The 8656-nt window shown below is 42.0% G+C and overlaps 1 long non-coding RNA gene across 1 annotated transcript in view; it reads left to right on the top strand.

The window, feature by feature from the left end:
• Positions 1 to 4251: 4251 nt before the first annotated feature.
• LOC119945290 overlaps positions 4252 to 8656 on the top strand; it is a 44534-nt gene continuing 40129 nt past the window's right edge. The window contains exon 1 of the long non-coding RNA XR_005456165.1: positions 4252 to 4330. This is a non-coding gene — a long non-coding RNA (uncharacterized LOC119945290). The remainder of the gene's footprint in view (positions 4331 to 8656) is intronic.

The raw sequence follows: 8656 nt of genomic DNA, 5'->3' as shown, positions 1-8656 counted from the left end.
GCCCGCCTGTACCCTATATATGTGGAATAATTTGTAGTGGTGAACTTCTCCGGTAAATTGCAGCTCAGTTTGTGTCCAGGCTCGGCTCATTGGGAATTTTACAAGTTCATGCCAGTGGGGTGGCTGTTTTAAAGGGATTTGGTACAGTTGAGGGCTTCTTAAAATGAATTCTCACCTCCGTTTTCATCTTATGAATTTAGATTGCGGTCTTTAAACAAAAATCTAAGACCTGGGGGAATTTGGGATTCAAAATTCTGAAATTGGGATTTAAATTTCAGCGTTAACTCTCTCTGTGGCAAGCCATCCACTCTTCTCCCTGAGTATCATTGTCAGGATCCATCCGTTTGCTGCTGTTGCAAGTGCCGGTCTCAAAATGGACCATATTACGGTGGTTCTCGAAGAAGTTTTATAGGCCTGTTCAAAGAATATGACTGTGTTACGGACCTTAGCCTTTCACTGTAGCAGTTTATGATGGTAATTCATCTCTGAGAGGGGATTTTCCTTTTTGTTCATAATTCACAGGTTTTTTTAATTCCTATTTCTTCCCCCTCAGATCAAGTTGATTTTTTTTTTTAAATGAACACAATAGTATTTTCTCCAAAGTGTATTCCATACTCATGCAAACTAGGCCCCAAATAAATTTAACCGTTTTGTTGATGACTGAAAATTAGAAGTTAAAACCTTAATAAATGGGCACTTGGCATTTAAAGTTCATGTAGTTAGTATGGAAGATACTTTAAGCAATTGTCCAGCATAGTTTCCGGTACTAGGCCCAGGATACTGAACTGAGGTTTAAATGTTACCAGAGGGAGAGGGAACATCAGACTCACTCGTTGTGTGAGACAGGGTCTTACCTTGCTAAAATATCTAGAAAGAGAAGCAAAAGGAGCCCTTCACCAAGCCAATAAAATTCGTCCAGTATCTGGAAAGGGAGCTTTTCCGCAATCCTTTGAAGAGTTGTGAAATTCTGATTACACATCTGCTAAAAATATTTTAGTGGGAGATATAATTAAAAGGAATGCAGAAGGAAATTCAAATGGAGTTTTCACCCAGAAAAACCTCAAAATAGATTATCACCTCCCACTTCCCCTGTCTACCTTTCTATTAGCTTAATTAGGTGATTAAGAAGCTTTTTCCATTTAGAGCTTGCTTTTAAATGCTGGAGGGAAATGACCTAATGACTGGAGCCAGGAAAGAAAGATATTTGCCTTCAATGAAAAAAGTTCAGAAAGGGAAAAACGAATAACTAAGACAGAGCCCCTGAAACTGACCCTTCTTTAAAAGTCCTAAATATAGTATGAACTTTGGTTTTCTTAATCGCTGAAACTGGGAAAAAATATCACTGTGAATAAATAACATACTTTAGTTGAGTTGTACATTTTGTTAGAAAAATGATCGTTACTGATGTGAGAAGCATCGGATGGGCTACTAGAGGAGATAATCCATGTATTTTGACCTCTGCAGATACTTAGGTGGTCTGAAATTCAGGTAATAGGTGATTCTGTATCTAAAGTTGTCAAACAATGCATGGTTATGAAACCCCAAGGGAAGGCAGGACCCCAACTTTCTGGTCTTTTCCTATCAGGTGTTGGTCTTGATTGAGTCCTTCCTAGTCCCCTTTAAGCACAATACACGGTAAAACAGGTGCAGGCTCCTAGACAGGAACTGGGCTGTGTCCTTGTTTGTAGTCGTAATTTACAGCCAGAAACATGACTTCTCCCCGTGTTCACATTCCAGCCTTGTGATCACCTATACAATAAATGTAGCCATAATGAACTGTGGTCATCAAATATGGTCTAGAATCATGACTGGTACAGCTAGCCCTTGAGGTAGGTACATACAGAGATTAATATTTTAGTATTCATCAGTTGTATTTGAGTACTTACTGTGTGCAGAGCACTATGCTGAGCACTTGGGAGAATACAACATTGCCCTTAAATCAATCAATCGTATTTATTGAGTGCTTACTGTGTGCACAGCACTGTACTAAGCGCTTAAAGTCGGTAGACACATGCATGAGCACTTATTCTGGGCCAGGCAGTGTCCTGAGCACTTGGGTAGATGAGCATTCATTCAATTGTATTTATTGAGCACCTTCTATGGGCAGAGCACTATACTAAGCGCTTGGAAAGTACAGTTCGGCAACAGATAGAGACAATCCCTACCCAACAATGGGCTTACAGTCTAGAAGGAGGAGACAGACGACAAAACAAGTAGACAGACATCAATAGCATCAAAATAGATAATAATGATGACATTTATTAAGCGCTTACTATGTGCAAAGCACTGTTCCAAGCACTGGGGAGGGTACAAGGTGATCAGGTTGTCCCACAGGGGGCTCACAGTCTTAATCTCCATTTTCCGGATGAGGGAACTGAGGCCCAAAGAAGTGAAGTGACTTGCCAAAAGTCATACAGCTGACTAGTGGAGCTGGGATTTGAACCCATGACCTCTGACTCCAAAGCCCGGGCTCTTTCCACTGAGCAACGCTGCTTCTAGATCTATACACATCATTAATAAAATAGAGTAATAAATATGTACAAATATACACAAGTGCTGTGGAGAGAGCAAGGGGGTAGGGCAGAGGGAGGGAGGATCCGAGTATCAAATCAGACAGTCCTGCACAGCTAACAAATTGAGAAATAGAGCAGGCATCTCATAGAGGTGGATATTAATAGCAGTCGTGATAAAATGAGCAAAGGTGGAAGATGTATGAAAGGGCATTCCCCACTCAGGTAACCATGTTCCCTTTGGGTCCTATTATGTTAAGGGAAGCACTGTGGCCAGTTGGAAAAAGTATGGACATGGGAGTCGGAAGATTTGGATTTTAATCCCAATTTTGCAACTTCATTCATTCATTCAGTTGTATTTATTTAGCACTTACTGTGTGCAGAGCACTGTAGTAAGTGCTTGGGAGAGTACAATACAATAAATTGACACATTCCATGACGACAATGATTTTAGAGTATAGTCAGTCATTCAAAAGGCTGAGCACTGTACTAAGCACTTGGGAAAGCACAATACAGCAATAAAGAGTGATAATCCCTGCCCACAAGGAGCTCAAGGTCTGGACGGCTAGTGTTGGGGGAGACACATCGATATTAATAAACAGACATGAATCTAAATAAAATTACAGATAGATACATAAGTGCTGAGGGGAAGAGGATAGGGAGCAAGTTGGGGTGATGCAGAAGAGAGTGGGAGATGGGGAAAGGTTGGGCTTAGTCTGGGAAGGTCTGTTGTAGGAGATGGGGCTTCAGTAAGGCTTTGGATGGGAGGAGATTAATTGTCAGGTGGATTTGAGGATGGAGGGTGTTCCAGGCCAGAGGTACTTGAGCATTCTTTATGGTAGATAGTAAATTCTAGAGAGAATCCAGATAATAATAATGGCATTTATTAAGTGCGTACTATGTGCAAAGCACTGTTCTAAGCACTGGGGAGGTTACAAGGTGATCAGGGTGTCCCACGGAGGGCTCACAGTCTTAATCCCCATTTTACAGATGAGGTAACTGAGGCCCAGAGAAGTTAAGTGACTTGCCCAAAGTCACACAGCTGACAGTTGGCAGAGCCGGGATTTGAACCCATGACCTCTGACTCCAAAGCCCAGGCTCTTTCCAGTGAGCCACGCTGCTTCCCAGATCTTTATTTATGAAACCGTCAAGTGAACAACATCATTTGTCAGTGGAAAAAAAAGTTGTTTTTTAATAGGCCAAGAATGAACAGAGTTTGGCACTGATTGTGTGAACCTGAGACACTTTGCACAATCTGTGATGGTTGGCCCTTCTGCTTAACTGATCAGTCAGCCCTCACTTGAAGGTAAAGGGAGTTGAATCCAGATCATTACTTATAAAGCTGGCTGTCAGATAAACAACCTCAATATTCAGTGCTTTAAAAAAAACGGGGGGGGGGGGGAGGGGGGTGATTTGAATACACTAAGAAGGAACAGAGTTTGGTACTTTGGGGCAACTCCCGGGCAGGAGTCTGATTGCATTCACCTGTGACAATTTGCACACCTGAGGCTCATCACCTGATCCTCTTAACCTGCCCCCGCCCCCTTCACTTGTAGACCAGAAGAAGTTCACAGTAGAGGCTCTAGGAGTTTAGTGAGGTACAAGCTTAACTTCCCTGTGCTCTGTAAGACCAGTTACCAGTTATTGAGAGGGCCTTGAGGAGGTAAGAATTTAATGTAGGGGGCAAAAGTGTATGCTTGAAATACCTTATGTAGACAAGACTATCTTGGATGAGAGTGAACTTGGATAACGTGAGCCTAGAAGAGAAGAAATGTCATGTTCATGAATTCTGTGGCATTCTTGGAAGGCTTCCACCAAAGGTAAGTTTAAAAAATATTAACAAGGTAATACTAAAGACTGTGTACCAGGAATGCTTTAAGTTCTGTAATATAAAGTTAAAATGCTGTGGGCATTGTGGGATGTGTTAGTCTAAATATAATTTTTCTTTTTGTTAAGGGGATAGAAAGGGAAAACTCTTGCAGAGACTGAGCTCCATGTGGGCCAGGGTCTTTGTCCTCCCCAGCACTTAATACCGTGCCTGGCGCATTGTAAGTGCTTAACAAATACCACTGTTGTTGTTATTATTATTACCAGTACTTTAATTGGTTTGCAGGAATCTTGTGTTCTAGTTCTAGCTCTTCCAGAGTATGTTTAAACTAATCCCAACCGTAAAATATTAGCACATTTTTACATGCACCTTAGGGATTAGTGTGTCTGTTAGTCATATAATGAATAGAAAAGCAGTTAAATTTTCAGTCCATGTTCCCCAACTCCTTAAGAACCTCCAATGGCTACCCATCCACCTCCACATCAAGGAAAATCTCCTTACCTTCAGCTTTAAAGCATTCAATCACCTTGCCCCTTCTTGCCTCACCTCGCTGCTCTCCTACTACAACCCAGCCCACACACTTTCTTTCTCTAATACTAATCTATTCGATGTACTTCTATCTCATCTATTTCACTACAGACCCCTCGCCCACATCCTGTCCGACCTGGGAGGGCTATCTGATGGACAATTACTCTCCCCACCTTCAAAGCCTTATTGAAGGTACATCTCCTCCCTGACAAAGTCCTTATTTTCCTCTTCTCCCACTTTATTCTAAGTTGCCGTGATTTGCTCCCTTTATTCTCCCCTCTCTCAGCCCCATAGCACTTATGTACAGAGCCCTAACTTATTTATATTAATGTCTGTCTCCCCCTGTAGATTGTAAGCTCGCTGTGGCCAGAGAACATGTCTATCTGTTGTTGTTTTGTACTCTCCCAAGTGCTTAGGATAGTGCTCTGCACAAAGTGCTCAAATTCATTCATTCAATCGTATTTATTGAGTGCTTACTGTGTGCAGAGCACTGTACTAAGTGCTTGGAAAGTACAAGTTGGCAACATAGGGATGGTCCCTACCCAACAACGGGGAAAAAATGACTCACTTCTATGAAGGTCTGTTTCCTTGAATGAACATTGAAATCCATAAGGGAAGAACTGTAACCAATTAAAGGAATAGGGAGTAGAAAAGTATTGTAGTAATTCCTTTGAGTTTTATCTTTGAACTAAGACTGAAAGCAACCTCATTGAACTGGTTTACATTCTAAATTTTCAGAAAGAGCTTGTACCTGATGTGAAAGGAATGCTTATTCCTATAATTTTGGGGTAGACAATCTGTGGTCGGCAGAGAGACTAAGTGAATGTTCTTGGATACATGTATGCTTAGCTTGGGAAACGTGAGAGTGAATAACTAAAATATACCACCTGGAGCTATAGGAGCAGAGAGGGAAGAAATGAAGAATGCAAATGTCCTTTACAGTCTTTTCTCACTTAGAGGGGTTGGCAAAGAAAGAGCACTAAAACTCAAAAAGCAGTTCCAATAGAAAGCTAAGTGAAGTCTCTGTAAGGGGACGATCTGGATTCCTGGTGGAATTATTTGAAGTTGCAGTGAAAGCTTCTGATATCATTTTCACATCATAATCGTAAGTATTTTAATAATTATGGTATTTAAGCGTTTATGTGTCAAGCACTGGGGTAGATACAAGGTAATCAGTCCCTGTCCCACATGGGGCTCACACTCTTAATCCCTATTTTACAGATGAAGTAATAATAATAATGGCATTTATTAAGCGCTTACTATGTACAAAGCACTGTTCTAAGCACTAAAGCACTGTTCTAAGTGCTGATTGAGGCACAGAGAAATGAAGTGACTTGCCCAAGGTTACACAGCAGATGTGTGGTGGATCTGGGATTAGAACCCATGAACTCTGACTCCCGGGTCCCTTCTCTTGCCACTAGGCCAGGCTGCCATAAGCAGGATGATTCAGGCAAATGTGTTAGGTATAGGAAAATAATTACCCAAGACCAGTCTAGGTTCATAGATTTGCTAGATAAAAATGACCTTTTCTATTTACATTTGTTGGATCTTCTGAAAATATCAAGTTGTACAAAAACGGACAGTATTTAGCTGTCCATTATATTTGGAGAGGAAGAGCTTTGTGGACTGTAGCATCCATTTTGTGTTAATTGAGCTCTGAAGTAGAGAACCGTTGCTCGCTCACTCACTCTACTACATGTGCTTGTTGATAATAATAACAATGTTGGCATTTGTTAAGCGCTTACTATGTGCAAAGCACTGTTCTAAGCGCTGGGAAGGATGCAAAGTGATCAGGTTGTCCCATGTGGGGCTCACAGTCTTAATCCCCATTTTACAGATGAGGTAACTGAGGCTCAGTGAAGTGACTTGCCCAAGGTCACACAGCAGATACATGGCAGAGCCGGGATTCGAACCCATGATCTCTGACTCCAAAGCCCGTGCTCTTTCCACTGAGCCACACTGCTTCTCAACATTTATTAAGCACTTACTATGTGCAAAGCACTGTTCTAAGCGCAGGGGAGGGTACAGAGTGATCAGGTTGTCCCGCGGGGGGCTCACAGTCTTAATACCCATTTTACAGGTGAGGTAACTGAGGCCCAGAGAAGTTAAGTAACTTTCCCAAAGTCACACAGCTGACAATTGGCAGAGCCAGGATTTGAACCCATGACCTCTGGCTCCAAAGCTCAGTGGCTCTTTCCACGCTGCTTCGCTGAATCTGTAGTGCCACTTTTCTGTGAAATTGTAGTGTTTCTTTCACATTTTTATCTGATGGTCAAATACAAGCATCTTGGAGATGTCAAGCCTTTTGGAGTAGAGAATTTTCTGCTATACAGTGTATTGAACTGTAGACAGTTTTAACGGGACTTGAAACATTCATGCTGTGTCTTTAACAACTCTGTAGGGTCATTCTGCTCCTCCCACCACCCCACCCAAGAATAAATTTACCTTAGTCTCTGATTCAGTTCTGCCAGAGACAAGATGGAATTTTTTTTCATAGTATGATACTGAAGAAACCTTGTCCACCTTGCAATAAAAATAGCAATAATAATTCTCCCTTTATAGAAGGGGTTTGTGGAGGGGGAAGCTCATGATTGGTGAACACAGTTTTCAGATATGGGGAAACAAGAAAATCAAGTGATGCTTTTTGTATTTGGCAACCTTGGAGGTATAGCCCAGGTATGCACACATCCTTGCAGTAGGTAAAGATTGTGGCAGGAAAGCTGCACAAACCTCCTCCCAGAATTTAAATCGGAATTGCGATTTTCATTAAAATGTCTAAATCTCTCCAGTTGACTCAAAATGGCATGTGAATCTATTCAGAGCTTTAGCAGTGAGCCACAGGCAAACGTTTGGCTTCAAAAGCAAGTTAAGAACTGCAGACTGCAGAGTGTATGTGCCAGGTTTTCACTTGAAGTGACTATAAGGAGCTGGGGTGTTTGGCATCGGGATTGGTGTGAATGGGGAGGAACAGTCACAATGGGTCTGGAAAATGGGAAGCAGACTGTGATGGTATAATAGATTAGAAAGAATGGCTTTTGTTCTTTGGAGCCCCATTTTATTATTCTCTTTTCAGCCCCTCTTAGGCCTTATTGGGGTTTTGGGATGAGAGAAGTTGGAAAGCCAGCACAGAAAGTGGGGGGGAGGAGGGGATGTGAAAGCAGAGACTTTGATTCTACAGCTAGAAACCTGGGGACTGTGGGAGAGCTGGGTGGGCTGGTGCTTCCCTCTTCACCAGGGCTCTCCTTTTGGAATTCATCGGGTCAAGCTTTAAAATCTCTGATAATAATAATAATAATAATGGTATTTGTTAAGCGCTTACTATGTGCAAAGCACTGTGCTAAGCGCTGGGGAAGATACAAGGTTATAAGGTTGTCCCACATGGGGCTCACAGTCTTAGTCCCCATTTTACAGATGAGGGAACTGAGGCCCAGAGATGTTAAGTGACTTGCCCAAAGTCACACAGCTGACAAGTGGCAGAGCTGGGATACGAACCCATGACCTCTGACTCCAAAGCCCATGATCTTTCCACTAAGCCACAGCTGCTTCTGCACTGATACTAGTGCAGATGGAGATTCAGTGTGTAAACAGAGCAAAGAAGAGCAAACACCTAAGCTAGGAAAAGACAAGTGGAAGGTCTCTACTTCAGGGATCAAGTGGAGCTCAGCATGACTAAAAAGATGACTAGGAATAAATCTCTGAAGAACATAGCTTCTCTTCTCCCTCTAATTCATGCGAATGATGCCGTGGTTGGAGATCTGAAAAATATTTATATTGTCTGTTTCTCCCTCTA

The sequence above is a fragment of the Tachyglossus aculeatus genome, chromosome 24, assembly GCF_015852505.1.
Source record: "Tachyglossus aculeatus isolate mTacAcu1 chromosome 24, mTacAcu1.pri, whole genome shotgun sequence".
NCBI lineage: Eukaryota > Metazoa > Chordata > Mammalia > Monotremata > Tachyglossidae > Tachyglossus > Tachyglossus aculeatus.
This window is presented reverse-complemented; position numbering and strand designations above follow the sequence as displayed.